Source organism: Oncorhynchus mykiss, chromosome 7 (assembly GCF_013265735.2).
Source record: "Oncorhynchus mykiss isolate Arlee chromosome 7, USDA_OmykA_1.1, whole genome shotgun sequence".
NCBI classification, from domain to species: domain Eukaryota; kingdom Metazoa; phylum Chordata; class Actinopteri; order Salmoniformes; family Salmonidae; genus Oncorhynchus; species Oncorhynchus mykiss.
In genome coordinates this window covers 25,782,660-25,798,588 of record NC_048571.1, presented here as the reverse complement: position 1 = coordinate 25,798,588, position 15,929 = coordinate 25,782,660, and positions in this window count along the sequence as shown.

Below are 15,929 nucleotides of genomic sequence, written 5' to 3'. Positions count from 1 at the left end.
TCTTCACCTGCAGGATCGTCTGAGACCAGCCACCAAGACAGCTGATGAAACTGAGGAGTATTTCTATCTGTAATATAGCCTTTTTGGGGGGAAAAACTCATTCTGATTGTCTGGGCCTGGCACCCCCATTGGGTGGGCCTAAGCCCTCCCAGACCCACCCATGGATGTGCCACTGTCCAGTCATGTGAAATCCATAGATTAGGGCATCATTTATTTATTTAAATGTAATGATTTCCTTATATTATGAACTTTAATTCAGTAAACTCATTGAAATTGTAGCATGTTGCGCTAATATTTTTTGTTCAGTATATATTCTATTACAGTACACTCCAAAAATGTTATTTGATTGTCCCCATATGAGAACCCTTTTTGGTTCTAGGTAGAACCATTTTTTATTCCAGGTAGAACCTTCTGTGGAAAGGCTTCTATGTGGAAACCAAATAGGTTCTACCTGGAATCAAAGAGGGGTTTTCAAAGGGGGACAGCCGAATACCCCTTTTAGGTTCTAGATAGCACCTTTCTTTCTAAGAGTGCACTACACAGCATAGAATGCAAAAAAGACTCAAAACACATCGATGAGAGACAAAAACCTCAGGAGTAGTTTTATACTGACAGTGGCAAGACTGTAATAATGATGACGAAAAACTGCCTATGCCTGAGTCACGCTCATCCCTAAGGGTCTCCCGATCGATTTCACTGCAGAGGAGACTTTACCCTAGTTTTGCATATACCCCTCTGCGCAGCTATAAGTTTTCAGGTGATGAATTGTAATTGTATGGGTATGGATAGACCATATAATTAAAAGAACACAGAAGAGGAACATAGACCATATAATTAAAAGAACACAGAAGAGGAACATAGACCATATAATTAAAATAACACAGAAGAGGAACATAGACCATATAATTAAAAAGAACACAGAAGAGGAACATAGACCATATAATTAAAAGAACACAGAAGAGGAACATAGACCATATAATTAAAAAGAACACAGAAGAGGAACATAGACCATACAATTTAAAAGAACACAGAAGAGGAACATAGACCATATAATTAAAAGAACACAGAAGAGGAACATAGACCATATAATTAAAAAGAACACAGAAGAGGAACATAGACCATACAATTTAAAAGAACACAGAAGAGGAACATAGACCATATAATTAAAAGAACACAGAAGAGGAACATAGACCATATAATTAAAAGAACACAGAAGAGGAACATAGACCATATCATTAAAAAGAACACAGAAGAGGAACATAGACCATATAATTAAAAGAACACAGAAGAGGAACATAGACCATATAATTAAAAGAACACAGAAGAGGAACATATACCATATAATTAAAAAGAACACAGAAGAGGAACATAGACCATACAATTTAAAAGAACACAGAAGAGGAACATAGACCATATAATTAAAAAGAACACAGAAGAGGAACATAGACCATATAATTAAAAAGAACACAGAAGAGGAACATAGACCATATAATTAAAAAGAACACAGAAGAGGAACATAGACCATACAATTTAAAAGAACACAGAAGAGGAACATAGACCATACAATTTAAAAGAACACAGAAGAGGAACATAGACCATACAATTTAAAAGAACACAGAAGAGGAACATAGACCATACAATTTAAAAGAAAACAGAACAGGAACATAATGTACAGTATCTCAATATCTAAATATCAAAATGAACATCGTATGGTTCTCCATAACTGAAATACAGCACCCGTGAATGTTGGGTAGCACCCCTCCCATATGACATCCTGACATACAAGCCTGGACTACACCGGCTCCGACGCTTGTCGAATGTGGCAGGGCTTGCAAACTGTTACAGACCCACTCCAATTTGCATACCGCCCCAACAGATCCACAAATGATGCAATCTCTATTGCACTCAACACTGCTCTTTCACACCTGGACAAAAGGAACACCTATGTAAGAATGCTATTCATTGACTACAGCTCAGCGTTCAACACCATATTGTCCTCAAAGCTCATCACTAAACTAAGGGCCCTGGGACTCAACACCACCCTCTGCAACTGGATCCTGGACTTCCTGACGGGCCGCCCCCAGGTGGTAAGGGTAGGTAATAACACATCCGCCACGCTGATCCTCAATACGGGACCCCTCAGGGGTATGTGCTCAGTCCCCTCCTGTAATCCCTGTTCACTCATGACTGTACGGCCAGGCACGACTCCAACACCATAATTAAGTTTGCCGATGACACAACAGTGTCTGATCACCGACAACGACGAGACAGCCTATAGGGAGGAGGTCAGAGATCTGGCCGTGTGGTGACATGACAACAACCTCTCCCCCAACGTGATCAAGACAAAGGAAATGATTGTGGACTACAGGAAAAGGAGGACCGAGCACGCCCCCATTCTCATCGACGAGGCTGTAGTGGAGCAGGTTGAGAGCTTCAAGTTCCTTGGTGTCCACATCACCAACAAACTAACATGTTCCAAGCACTCCATGACAGTCGTGCAGAGGGTATGACAAAACCTATTCCCCCTCAGGAGACTGAAAATATCTGAGGCATGGGTCCTCAGATCCTCAAACGGTTTTACAGCTGCACCATCGAGAGCATCCTGACGGGTTGCATCACTGCCTCGTATGGCAACTGCTCTTTCTCCGACAGCAAGGGACTACAGAGGGTACTGCATCCGGCCCAGGACATCACTGGGGCCAAGCTCCCTAGCATCCAGGACCTCCATACCAGGCGGTGTCTAGCTTCAAAAGGCTTCTTAACAGCTTCTACCCCCAAACCATAAGACTCCTGAATAGCTAGTCAAATGCCTACCCAGACTATTTGCTTTGTTCCCCCCACCCCAATTTTTTACGCTGTTGGTAATCTCTGTTTATTATCCAAGCATAGTCACTTTACCTCTACCTACGTGTACATATTACCTTAATTACCACAACTAACCGGTGCTCCTGCACATTTACTCTGTTACGGTACCCCCTGTATATAGCCTCGATATTCTTATTTTACTACTGCTCTTTAATTATTTGTTACTTTTATTTCTTATTTTTTATATATTTTTCTTAAAACTGCATTGTTGGTTAAGGGCTTGTAAGCATTTCACTGTAAGGTCTACACTTGTTGTCTTCGGCGCATGTGACAAATAAAATTAGATTTGATTTGGATTTGATTTGGAGCCATCTTGATCGGTTAACTCAGACCTACCTACATCGCCATTTTTCTGCCCCTCAACAGAATGTTTCCTGCGTAAATTGTAGGCCCTAATCGATAACGTCCTTGTTTCCATGAGGTAAGCGAGGGCGTGGCAACAACGCTGAGTCAACCAGTGCATGCCCAGTGGGTAGGAAGGAAGGTTGTATTTCTGAACTATTCAAACAGGGCCTAACATCAGACAGGAGGATACAGCATTCTATTCTTAAACTCTAGAACCGTAATCCAATCTCCTGAACCATAATCCAATCTCTAGAACCATAATCCAATCTCTAGAACCATAATCCAATCTCCTGAACCATAATCCAATCTCTAGAACCCTAATCCAATCTCTAGAACCATAATCCAATCTCCTGAACCGTAATCCAATCTCCTGAACCATAATCCAATCTCTAGAACCATAATCCAATCTCTAGAACCATAATCCAATCTCTAGAACCATAATCCAATCTCCTGAACCATAATCCAATCTCTAGAACCATAATCCAATCTCTAGAACCATAATCCAATCTCCTGAACCGTAATCCAATCTCCTGAACCAGAATCCAATCTCTAGAACCATAATCCAATCTCTAGAACCATAATCCAATCTCCTGAACCATAATCCAATCTCTAGAACCATAATCCAATCTCTAGAACCATAATCCAATCTCCTGAACCATAATCCAATCTCTAGAACCATAATCCAATCTCCTGAACCATAATCCAATCTCTAGAACCATAATCCAATCTCTAGAACCATAATCCAATCTCCTGAACCATAATCCAATCTCTAGAACCATAATCCAATCTTTAGAACCATAATCCAATCTCTAGAACCATAATCCAATCTCTAGAACCATAATCCAATCTCTAGAACCATAAAAAGAAGAAGATGCCAGGCTGAGGAAGCTGCAAACAAAACAACAAGCTACAGATCTCTTATGGCAGGCAACTCAATACAGTATGCATTGTGCTTTACATATGATGCCTGCTATCAAGGGAGGGTTATTGAGGTCATTTGAGGAGGTGTTGAGCAGGATCTAGAACTGCACTCTATCCACATTATTAAACAGTGGGCATAACGTAGATTGGGTCTCTTGTATAGGGTGGTATTCATTGGAAAACGGAAACAAGTGTTTATTACACATTGTCTCTGTACCGGTACACCCTGTATATAGCCTCGCTACTGTTGTTTTACTGCTGCTCTTTAATTATTTGGTATTTCAATTATTTACTTAACATTTGTTTTTCTTGAAACAGCATTGTTGGTTAAGGGATTGTAAGTAAGCATTGTCACTGTCACTATATCCGACGCATGTGACAAATACTATTTGATTTGATTTGATTAGGTTTGGTGAAACGGTTCATGTGTGATTTTGTGTGTTGTACTTAGTCAATTGAAAATGTGCTTAAAGTTTTGAAAGTTTAAAGTTTTTGATGATCCGAGTTTTGTAATAAGAATTGTAAAATTTGAACACAAACTTGTGAAAATAGTACCGAAGCGATATTTACCGGAAAGAGTTTAAGGGGGTCATACAGGGCAGAAGTGAGAGGTGTGTGTGTTTGAGTGTGTTTGCATGTGTTATGTGCATTTGTCTGTGCATGCATGCTTGTTTGCATTTGTGTTTGTGTGCATGCGTTTGTGTGCATGCGTATATGCGTTTGAGTGTATATGTGTGTGTGTGTGTGTGTGTGTGTGTGTGTGTGTGTGTGTGTGTGTGTGTGTGTGTGTGTGCGTGTGTGTGTGCGTGTGTGTGTGTGTATGTGTGTGTGTGTGTGTGTGTGTGTGTGTGTGTGTGTATGTGTGTGTGTGTGTGTGTGTATCTATCCTCTGTCAGTCACTTTGATTGATTGAGCCTGGCTCACCTGGGTATTCCACATCTTAGTTTTGCTATTCATGTACATTCCCCTAATCACAATGTCTAAGTAATGATGGATTTGCGATTTCCCCATAGTCATTCCTTATACTCGAACGATAGCTGATGTGCTGAGTGTTGAATTCTTGTCAAATGGCACCCTATTCTCTATATATTGCACTACTTTTGACAACGGCCCATAGATAAAAAAATATATATATATTAAAGGGAGAAAGAAAATGAGCATTTCTTATTAGACATTTCTAGGTTGTCCTTCCCTGCTTCAACACATTTTCTTCCGTCTACTGCGTGCTGACATGACCCTGGTGAATGAATTAAAGAACATAGTGTCACAGCAGACGAGTTTCAAGTATGGCTGCCTTCCTCCAGGCTGTTCTTCATACTTTTTCTAAGACCTCCTCTTCTATGCAGTGTGTGTGTGTGTGTGTGTGTGTGTGTGTGTGTGTGTGTGTGTGTGTGTGTGTGTGTGATTGTGTGTGTGTGTGTGTGTGTGTGTGTGTGTGTGTGTGTGTGTGTGTGTGTGTGTGTGTGTGTGTGTGTGTGTGTGTGAATGCATTCGTGCCTGTGTGCGTGTGTAATGAGTACTGACATTTACAAGATGCTAGCTGGGCAATTAGACTGGTGTAATTGGAGGAAGACACTCTCTCTCCCCCAAAATGTTAGTGAAAAATGACGCATGCTAATGTCAATAAAGGGAAGTCTGTATTGTTTTTGTCGCAGGGTCGTTAGTGGAGCGAAATGTCTGGTCTCAGTATGGCACCCCTGATGCTGCATGGCCACCAAGAAATGTCACAACACACAGCTCAGAATCAGGGCCTACAGTATATTACCGTGAATTCATTTGATTGGGTAAGCACTTTGAGCTCAGGAAAAACAACTTTTAAATCCAAGAAACAGGCAATATGTGTACTTGTCACCATTATCAGTGCCCACTACTGATATAACTCAATAGTAAGCTGTACAAGACACAAAGAAATCTATGGCCGTTGTTGAGTTCCCCTCTCTTTTCCCAAAGAGGTTCCATCCACACTTTACAGTAAACCTCTTTATATTATGAGCGTATCAAGGTTGCATTAATCGTTGAGAGCCTGGAAGTAAGAGAATTGGGCAAATTACAATCTGTCGACGTCACGCTCACTCTGCTCAGCCAAACAGCACACTGATGTAGCACAGTTAGACAGCAAATGCTGACTGGCGACATGGGGTTTTGTGAATGAAAAATGAATGGATGAGTGGCTGAGGTTATGCATAATGAGTGTGTGTGTGTGTGTGTGTGTGTGTGTGTGTGTGTGTGTGTGTGTGTGTGTGTGTGCGTGCGTGCGTGCGTGCGTGCGTATGTGTGAGTGAGAGTGCACTTGTATGTGTGTGTTTGAGTGCACGTGTGTGTGCGTGTGTGTGTGTGTGTGTGTTTGTGCTTGAGTAGATGACTACTTACATGCCATGCACAGTCTGAGACAACAATATACAGTTGAAGTCAGATGTTTACATACACTTAGGTTGGAGTCATTAAAACTATTTTTTCAACCACTCCACTAACTTCTTGTTAACAAACTATAGTTTTGGCAAGTCGGTTAGGATATCTCATTTGTGCTAGACTCAAGTAATTTTTCCGACCATTGTTTACAGACAGATTATTTCACTAATAATTCATTGTATCACAATTCAAGTGGGTCAGACGTTTACATACACTAAGTTGACTGTCCCTTTAAACAGCCTGGAACATTCCAGAAAATTATGTTGTGGCGTCAGAAGCTACTGATGGGCTAATTGACTAAATTTGAGTCAATTGTTGGTGTACCTGTGGATGTATTTCAAGGCATACCTTCAACCTTGCTTGACATCATGGGGAAATCAAAGGAAATCAGCCAAGACCCCAGAAAACAATTGTAGACCTCCACAAGTCTGGTTCATCCTTGGGAGCAATTTCCAAATGCCTGAAGGTACCACGTTCATCTGTACAAACAATAGTATGCAAGTATAAACACCATGGGGCCACGCAGCCGTCATACCGCTCAGGAAGGAGACGTGTTCTGTCTCCTAGAGATTAACGTACTTTGGTGCGAAAAGTGCAAATCAATCCCAGAACAGCAGCAAAGGACCTTGTGAAGATGCTGGAGGAAACAGGTACAAACGTATCTATATCCACAGTAAAACGAGTTCTATAGAGCTTGGTCGCAAATGGGTCTTCCAAATGGACAATGACCCCAAGCATACTTCCAAAGTTGTGGCAAAATGGCTTCAGGACAACAATGTCAAGGCATTGGAGTGGCCATCGCAAAGCCCTGACCTCAATCCTATAGAAAATGTGTGGGCAGAACTGAAAAAGTGTGTGCGAGCAAGGAGGCCTACAAACTTGAGTCAGTTACACCAGCTCTGTCAGGAGGAATGGGACAAAATTCACCCAACTTTTTGTAGGAAGCTTGTGGAAGGCTACACAAAACGTTTGACCCAAGTTAAACAATTTAAAGGCAATGCTACCATATACTAATTGAGTGTATGTAAACTTCTGACCCACTGGGAATATGATGAAAGAAATAAAAGCTGAAATAAATCATTCTCTCTCCTATTATTCTGACATTTCACATTCTTAAAATAAAGTGGTGATTCTAACTGACCTAAGACAGGGACTTTTTACTAGGATTAAATTTCAGGAACTGTGAAAACGGAGTTGAAACGTATTTGGCTAAGGTGTGTGTAAACGTCCGACTTCAACTGTACTTGTCTCAAGGCGCTCCATCAGTTTGAAATATTAATGGCACTGCGGCTGCAAAGCTGCTGCGATAGGTTACATGGACAGTTACTATGACTAAGGGAATGAGAGAGGCAGCACCAAAGACTATGTGGGATGGACGATGTGCAAGAAATAGACTAGTGACATGAAATATTACAGTAGAGTGACCTTCATCCCTTTAAGAAAAGAAGAAAAGGTCTCCAATCGATCTCTAATGTAAGAGAATAGCTCAGTGAATAGAACCAACACAATTTTTTTGTGTGTGGCTTTACGTATGAAAATAAAATGTGTTCTCACAATCTAGCTCTCTATTCACATTACTGTAATGATTGATGGAGCTGTGCATTTCATTGCTCAGTGAACACAATAAACATGAATGAAATGAAAATAAGGTATGTTCTCTCACATAACTGCATCGATGTCGCAGCGCATTTAAAAGGTCAGTGAATGGAAAAATACAAACATTTTCACAGTCATTAGTGTGTACTAGTCATCCATCAAGACATCATTAAAGTCCAGCAACTACTGTAGTGTATTACTGTTACTATGGTAATATGTAACAGGTGATGTGGACCAATAAAATGGCTATATTTGATTTAAAGATAAATGTACACCCTTGCGGCCACATACTTCTCTAGTTTCTCAATAGACATAATATGGACACAGTATACAGAAGCTAACGGATACAGTATGTATGTAATGGATATAGTAGCAAGTGTTTGCAGTAGCTAATGATGCATACAGAACCTTCAGAAAGTATTCACACCCCTTGACTTTTTCCAATTTTTGTTGTGTTAATTAAATTCAGATTGTGACTGGCCTACACTTGCCACATAATGTCAAAGTGGAATTATACTTTTTTGATATGTTTACAAATTAATTCAACATTTAAAGCTGAAATGTCTACAAAACATGCATCCTGTTTGCAATAAGGCACTAAAGTAAAACAGGAAAAAAATGTGGCAAAGAAATTGACTTTATGTCCTGAATACAAAGCGTTATGTTTGGTGCAAATCTATCACAACACATCAATGAGAACCAGTCTTCATATTTCCAAGCGTGGTGGTTGCTGCATCATGTTATAGATATGCTTGTCATTGGAAAGGAGTAGGGATATTTTTAGGAAAAAAAAAAAATGGAACAGAGCCAAGCACAGGCAAAATCCTACAGGAAAACCTGTTTCAGTCTGCTTTCCAACAGACACTGGGAGATTAATTCACCTTTCAGCAGGACAATAATCTAATACACAAGGCCAAAAAAATACACTGGAGTAGCTTACCAAGACGTCATTGAAAGTTCCTGGTGAGGCCTAGTTACAGTTTTGACGTAAATCGCCTCAAAAATATATGGTAATACTTGAAATTGGCTGTCTAGCAATGATCAAGAACCAGAGTTTGAAGATCTAAAATAATAATAATATGCAAATATTAAAAATATACTTTAATTTTGCCATTATGGGGAATTGTGTGTAGATGATTAAAAAAATATATATATATATATAAATAATAATAATAATAAAATTAAATTAAAAAATATGTATATATGTATAAATACAGTGCCTTGCGAAAGTATTCGGCCCCCTTGAACTTTGCGACCTTTTGCCACATTTCAGGCTTCAAACATAAATATATAAAACTGTATTTTTTTGTGAAGAATCAACAACAAGTGGGACACAATCATGAAGTGGAACGACATTTATTGGATATTTCAAACATTTTTAACAAATCAAAAACTGAAAAATTGGGCGTGCAAAATTATTCAGCCCCTTTACTTTCAGTGCAGCAAACTCTCTCCAGAAGTTCAGTGAGGATCTCTGAATGATCCAATGTTGACCTAAATGACTAATGATGATAAATACAATCCCACCTGTGTGTAATCAAGTCTCCGTATAAATGCACCTGCACTGTGATAGTCTCAGAGGTCCGTTAAAAGCGCAGAGAGCATCATGAAGAACAAGGAACACACCAGGCAGGTCCGAGATACTGTTGTGAAGAAGTTTAAAGCCGGATTTGGATACAAAAAGATTTCCCAAGCTTTAAACATCCCCAGGAGCACTGTGCAAGCGATAATATTGAAATGGAAGGAGTATCAGACCACTGCAAATCTACCAAGACCTGGCCGTCCCTCTAAACTTTCAGCTCATACAAGGAGAAGACTGATCAGAGATGCAGCCAAGAGGCCCATGATCACTCTGGATGAACTGCAGAGATCTACAGCTGAGGTGGGAGACTGTCCATAGGACAACAATCCTATGATTTGTATATTGCACAAATCTGGCCTTTATGGAAGAGTGGCAAGAAGAAAGCCATTTCTTAAAGATATCCATAAAAAGTGTCGTTTAAAGTTTGCCACAAGCCACCTGGGAGACACACCAAACATGTGGAAGAAGGTGCTCTGGTCAGATGAAACCAAAATGGAACTTTTTGGCAACAATGCAAAACATTATGTTTGGCGTAAAAGCAACACAGCTGAACACACCATCCCCACTGTCAAACATGGTGGTGGCAGCATCATGGTTTGGGCCTGCTTTTCTTCAGCAGGGACAGGGAAGATGGTTAAAATTGATGGGAAGATGGATGGAGCCAAATTCAGGACCATTCTGGAAGAAAACCTGATGGAGTCTGCAAAAGACCTGAGACTGGGACGGAGATTTGTCTTCCAACAAGACAATGATCCAAAACATAAAGCAAAATCTACAATGGAATGGTTCAAAAATAAACATATCCAGGTGTTAGAATGGCCAAGTCTAAGTCCAGACCTGAATCCAATTGAGAATCTGTGGAAAGAACTGAAAACTGCTGTTCACAAATGCTCTCCATCCAACCTCACTGAGCTCGAGCTGTTTTGCAAGGAGGAATGGGAAAAGATTTCAGTCTCTCGATGTGCAAAATTGATAGAGACATACCCCAAGCGACTTACAGCTGTAATCGCAGCAAAAGGTGGCGCTACAAAGTATTAACTTAAGGGGGCTGAATAATTTTGCACGCCCAATTTTTCAGTTTTTGATCTGTTAAAAAAGTTTGAAATATCCAATAAATGTCGTTCCACTTCATGATTGTGTCCCACTTGTTGTTGATTCTTCACAAAAAAATGTATGTTTGAAGCCTGAAATGTGGCAAAAGGTCGCAAAGTTCAAGGGGGGCGAATACTTTCGCAAGGCACTGTATATATTGAATTCAGACTGTAACACAACAAATTGTGGAATAAGTCAAGGGGTATGAATACTTTCTGAAGGCGCTGCATACACATTTCATCAATTGATGTGAAAAATAGAACAGATACTATATGTTGATGTTGTTATTGTTGTCGTGTTTTCCATCTCTCTCTCTCTGGCCAGGCACAACACCAGTGAGGATGGGGTGGTGGGTGGCAGGTCAGTGGGAGAGAGGAGCCAGGAGCGAAACCGCCCACACACCTCCCACAAGCCCTGCCAGACCTGTCAGTCACACACACACACACACACACACACACACACACACACGCACACACACTTACACACATTGAACTTATATGGTGCCAATGTTTCTGTTGATTTCTGTTGAAAATAATTAGGAAAAGAGAAGATGGTTTTTGATAGACAGTGAGAGGTAATCAGAGGGGTGTGGTGAGCAGAAACTAAAATGAGATGACCTTCCGACAAACAAAAACAATAAGAAACAAAATAGACTATAGTATTAATGCTATAGGTGCATCATAAAATCTACATGCAAAGTTACCATGTTAGCCTGTGGTACCTGGTACATTAATGACAATGTGTTACTTGTGATATGTAGACCTATCACCACTGAAATTAGGCTTATCCGCCTAGTGTTCTTCAAGTTAAGTGTTGTGGGATCAAATATTGAATTGTATCCAATAGTCAAATGTTGCTGTTTAATTTTTGTAATTAGAGTCTATTTAAATATACTGTTTCAGATACACACAATAGTTTAATTCTACTATTGAAAGATGTTTGCAAAATGATACAAAGCTGCAGAAAGTTTCAGTGAACACTTCCATGTTGACTGTTCCCCATCTAGTGGGCAATTCTGGTACTTCTTGTATCATATTGCAAGCGCTCCTTCAGGTGTCCCCAATTACATTCAGACTTGTGACGATTTTTCCTTGAGGGTATGGTTCAGGGGGCCTGAACAGAGTGCAAATTGTACAGTGCAAATGGACTGCCTCTCTATTTATGCGTGGGATTACTTGGGAATCACAGGAGGCTGCTGAGGGGAGGACGGCTCATAATAATGGCCGGAACGGAGTGAGTGGAATGGCATCTAACCCATGGAAACCAGGTGCTTGATGTTTTTGATACCATTCGACTTACTGTGCTCCAGCCTATTCCAAGAGGCCGTCCTCCCAAATTAAGGTGCCACCAACTTCCTGTGTTGGGAACAGATTTCCTAAATTAAAATCTATTTGAGCTAATTTCCTGATGATTTTTACAGTCTTCTAGTCCAAGAACAAAATGACTCCAAGAACGAAAATGTTAATAATATATAATAAAAATGGCACCGGAGGAGATGACTGCCATTTGAACCAATTGTGCTATTTATGTGTTTTTTCACTTTGTAACTTATTTTGTACGTAATGTTTCTGCCACCGTCTCTTATGACCGAAAAGAGCTTCTGGATAACAGGACAGCGAATATTCACCTCGAACTGGACTAAGATCTTTTCTTTAACAAGTTGGATGCGAAAGATTTACTCCAGATACCGGACCAGGCCCAAATGCCTGTCATTCAACATGAAGAAAAGACGCTGATACAGGAGACGCAGGTCCGGGTGCCTAGTGAGAATTTGTTGGCGAGTGGGTAACGCGCTTCTACCATCCGTCCTATTGGCCAACTTGCAATCAGTGGAGAATAAACTGGATAAATGTAAGACTATCCTACCAAAGGTACATTAAAAACTGTAATATCTTATGTTTCATCGATTCGTGGCTGAACGACGACATGGATAACATACAGTTGGCTGGTTTTTCCATGCATCGGCAAGACAGAACAGCTGCCTCCGGTAAGACAAGGGGTGGCAGTCTGTGTGTATTTGTCAATAACAACTGGTGTGTGAAATCAAATATTAAGCAAGACTTAAGGTTTTGCTCACCTGAGGTAGAATATCTCAAAACCAGATGTAGGCTACACTATTTACAAAAATAATTTGAATCTATATTTTTTGTAGCTAGACCATAATTCTCTTCTCCTGAATCCTGCTTACAAGCAAAAACTAAAGCAGGAAACGGTCAGATGACGCAGACGCTAAGCTACTGGCCTGTTTTGCTAGCACAGACTGGAATATGTTCCAGGACTCATCCGATGGCATTGAGGAGTATATCGCATCAGTCACCAACTTCATCATTAAGTGCTTGATGGTTCATCGGAGGGCATTGCAGAATTTCTTATAAGCTTTCGTGTTAGAGTACAGCTCAGTACTACCCTTTAGCTCAGTGCGGATATTGCCTGTAATACATGGCTTCTGGTTGGGGTATGTATGTACTGTCACTGTAGGGATGACATCATCGATGCACTTATTGAGGAAGCCAGTGACTGATGTGGTGTACTCCTCAATGCCATCGGAGGAATCCCGGAACATATTACAGTCTGTGATAGCAAAACAGTCCTGTAGCTTAGCATCTGCTTCATCTGATCACTTTCTTATTGACCGAGTCACTGGTTATTCCTGCTTTATTTTTTTCTTGTAAGCTGGAATCAGGAGGATAGAATTATGGTCAGATTTGCAAAATGGAGCGTGAAGGAGAGCTTTGTGTGCGTCTCTGTGTGTGGAGTAAAGGTGGTGTAGAGTTTTTTTCCCTCTAGTTGCACAATTAAGATGCTGATAGAAATGAGGTAAAACGGATTTAAGTTTTCATGCATTAAAGTCCCCAACCACTAGGAGCGCCACCTCTGGATGAGCATTTTTCCTGTTTGCTTAAAGCCATATACAGCTCATTGAGTGTGGTCTTAGTACCAGCATTGGTTTGTGGTGGTAAATAGACAACTATGAAGAATATAGTTGAAAACTCTCTTGGTAAAAAGTATGGTCTACAGCTTATCATGACATACTCTACCTCAGGCAAGAAAAACCTTCCTTAGATTTACTTAGATTTGGTGCACCAGCTGTTTTTACAGATATACATAGACCGCCACCCCTTGTCTTACCAGATGCTGCTGTTCTATCCTGACGAAAAAGCGTAAAACCCGCTAGCTGTATGTTATTCATGTTGTCGTTCAACCATGACTCAGGGCAACATAAGATATTACAGGTTTTAATGTCCCGTTGGTAGGATAATCTTGATCGTAGGTCATTGATTTTATTTTCAAATGATTGCAATAGAACGGATGGCAGTGGGGGTTTACTCGCTCGCTCACAAATTCTCAGAAGGCAGCCCGACCTCCACCCCCTTTTTCTCCATCTTTTCTTCAGCAAATGACGGGGATTTGGGCCCGTTCCCGAGAAAGCAGTATATCCTTCGCGTCGGAAAAAGCTTCTTCCAGTTCGAGGTGAGTAATCGCTGTTCTGATGTCTAGAAGTTTTTTTTTTTGGTCATAAGAGATGGTAGCAGCAACATTATATACAAAATACGTTTAAAAAAAAGTTACAACCAACGTAAAAAAAATAAATAAAAATGTCACAGTTGGTTAGGAGCACGTAAAACGTCAGCCATCCTCTCCGGCGCCATTAACATTTGTTATGCCTAAATTCGACCCAAAAACCAACCAAGAAGTCCACTGCAGTGTTGATTGAAAGCAGTCACATGAAATCAACCCGCTCTTCATTTCTGTTCAGTTCGACGAGCCATAAATTTGACATCTGAACTGTGCGTAAGATTACCTTTTTTATATCCATTCCCATGTATAGATATTTCACCTCATGATTGCTGTTTTTGTCTAACTTAACAAAGCAAACATAATTTTATTAACTGAAATACACATTCAAATGAAAGCATTTCAAACGAAAAGAGGTGAACAAAATGCAAGAGCAGAGAACGCAGGAACACTGGTTGAATGACACATCTTTGGGTATTCAACAATGCAATGAATCTTCGTGTCTCCCCCCCCATCGCCTGTCCATCTATAGTATCTATATCGATTCTATCACCTTGAAGAGACATATGATATCGGATTCTGTTCTTCATCTTTACTAAGGGGAGAATCTTATCTTCCACTTTGGTAACATTTTCACTTAGTCTCCCATTGACATCAATGCATGACTAAGTGAAAGTTCAACTAAAAGTTAGGATTGCGCCCCTAATATTTTTTTTTTTAAAACAGGACAGGTGAAAGCAATATGGAGGATCCCTACCTAGAAAGTGCTGTAACCTGTCCAATTTGTTTCCCATTACTGCAGATGAAGGAAAGTAGTGGAGGAGAGGAAGCCATATGGGGATGCATTCACGGTATGAATTTTGTTTTGAACACATAGTGCTTGAGCTGCAGGGGGCAACATTGCTCTTCTCTACAGATTTCAGTGCACTATCATCCCACACAGTTCTTGAGCTGTGAGGGAACAGTCGAGGTAAATCTGCCTTCACTGTATGGGAGGGATACGTTTCTTCTAGGCTATACCTGGAACTGGAAGAAAGACTGATAACCACTCAAATACAACAACAGAAATACTCATTTAAATATAGTTGACCTTACTCACTCACGTAAAACAGAGAAACACACTTGACAGGTAATCAATTGTGTAGACGAAACACTAAGTGTACAAAACATTAAGAACACCTGCCCTTTCCATGACATAGACTGACCAGGTGAGTACAGGTGAAAGCTATGATCCATTATTGATGTCATTTGTTAAATACACTTCAACCAGTGTAGATGAAGGGGAGGACAATTGAAACAATTGAGGCATGGATTGTGTATGTGTGCCCTTCACCCCAGAGGGTGAATGGGCAAGTCAAAAATAATGTAAGAGCTGTCAAACAGGGTATGGTATTAGGTGCCAGGCATACCGGTTTGTGTCAAGAACAGCAAAGCAGCTGGGTTTGTCACACTCAACAGTTTCTTGTGTGTATTAAGAATGGTCCACCACCCAAAGGACATCCAGCCAACTTGACAAAACTGTGGGAAGCATTGTTTACATAGGCCAGGGGGGGGGGTGCAACTCAATGTAGACTGTTGGAGTGAAAACTGATTATTTCATTTG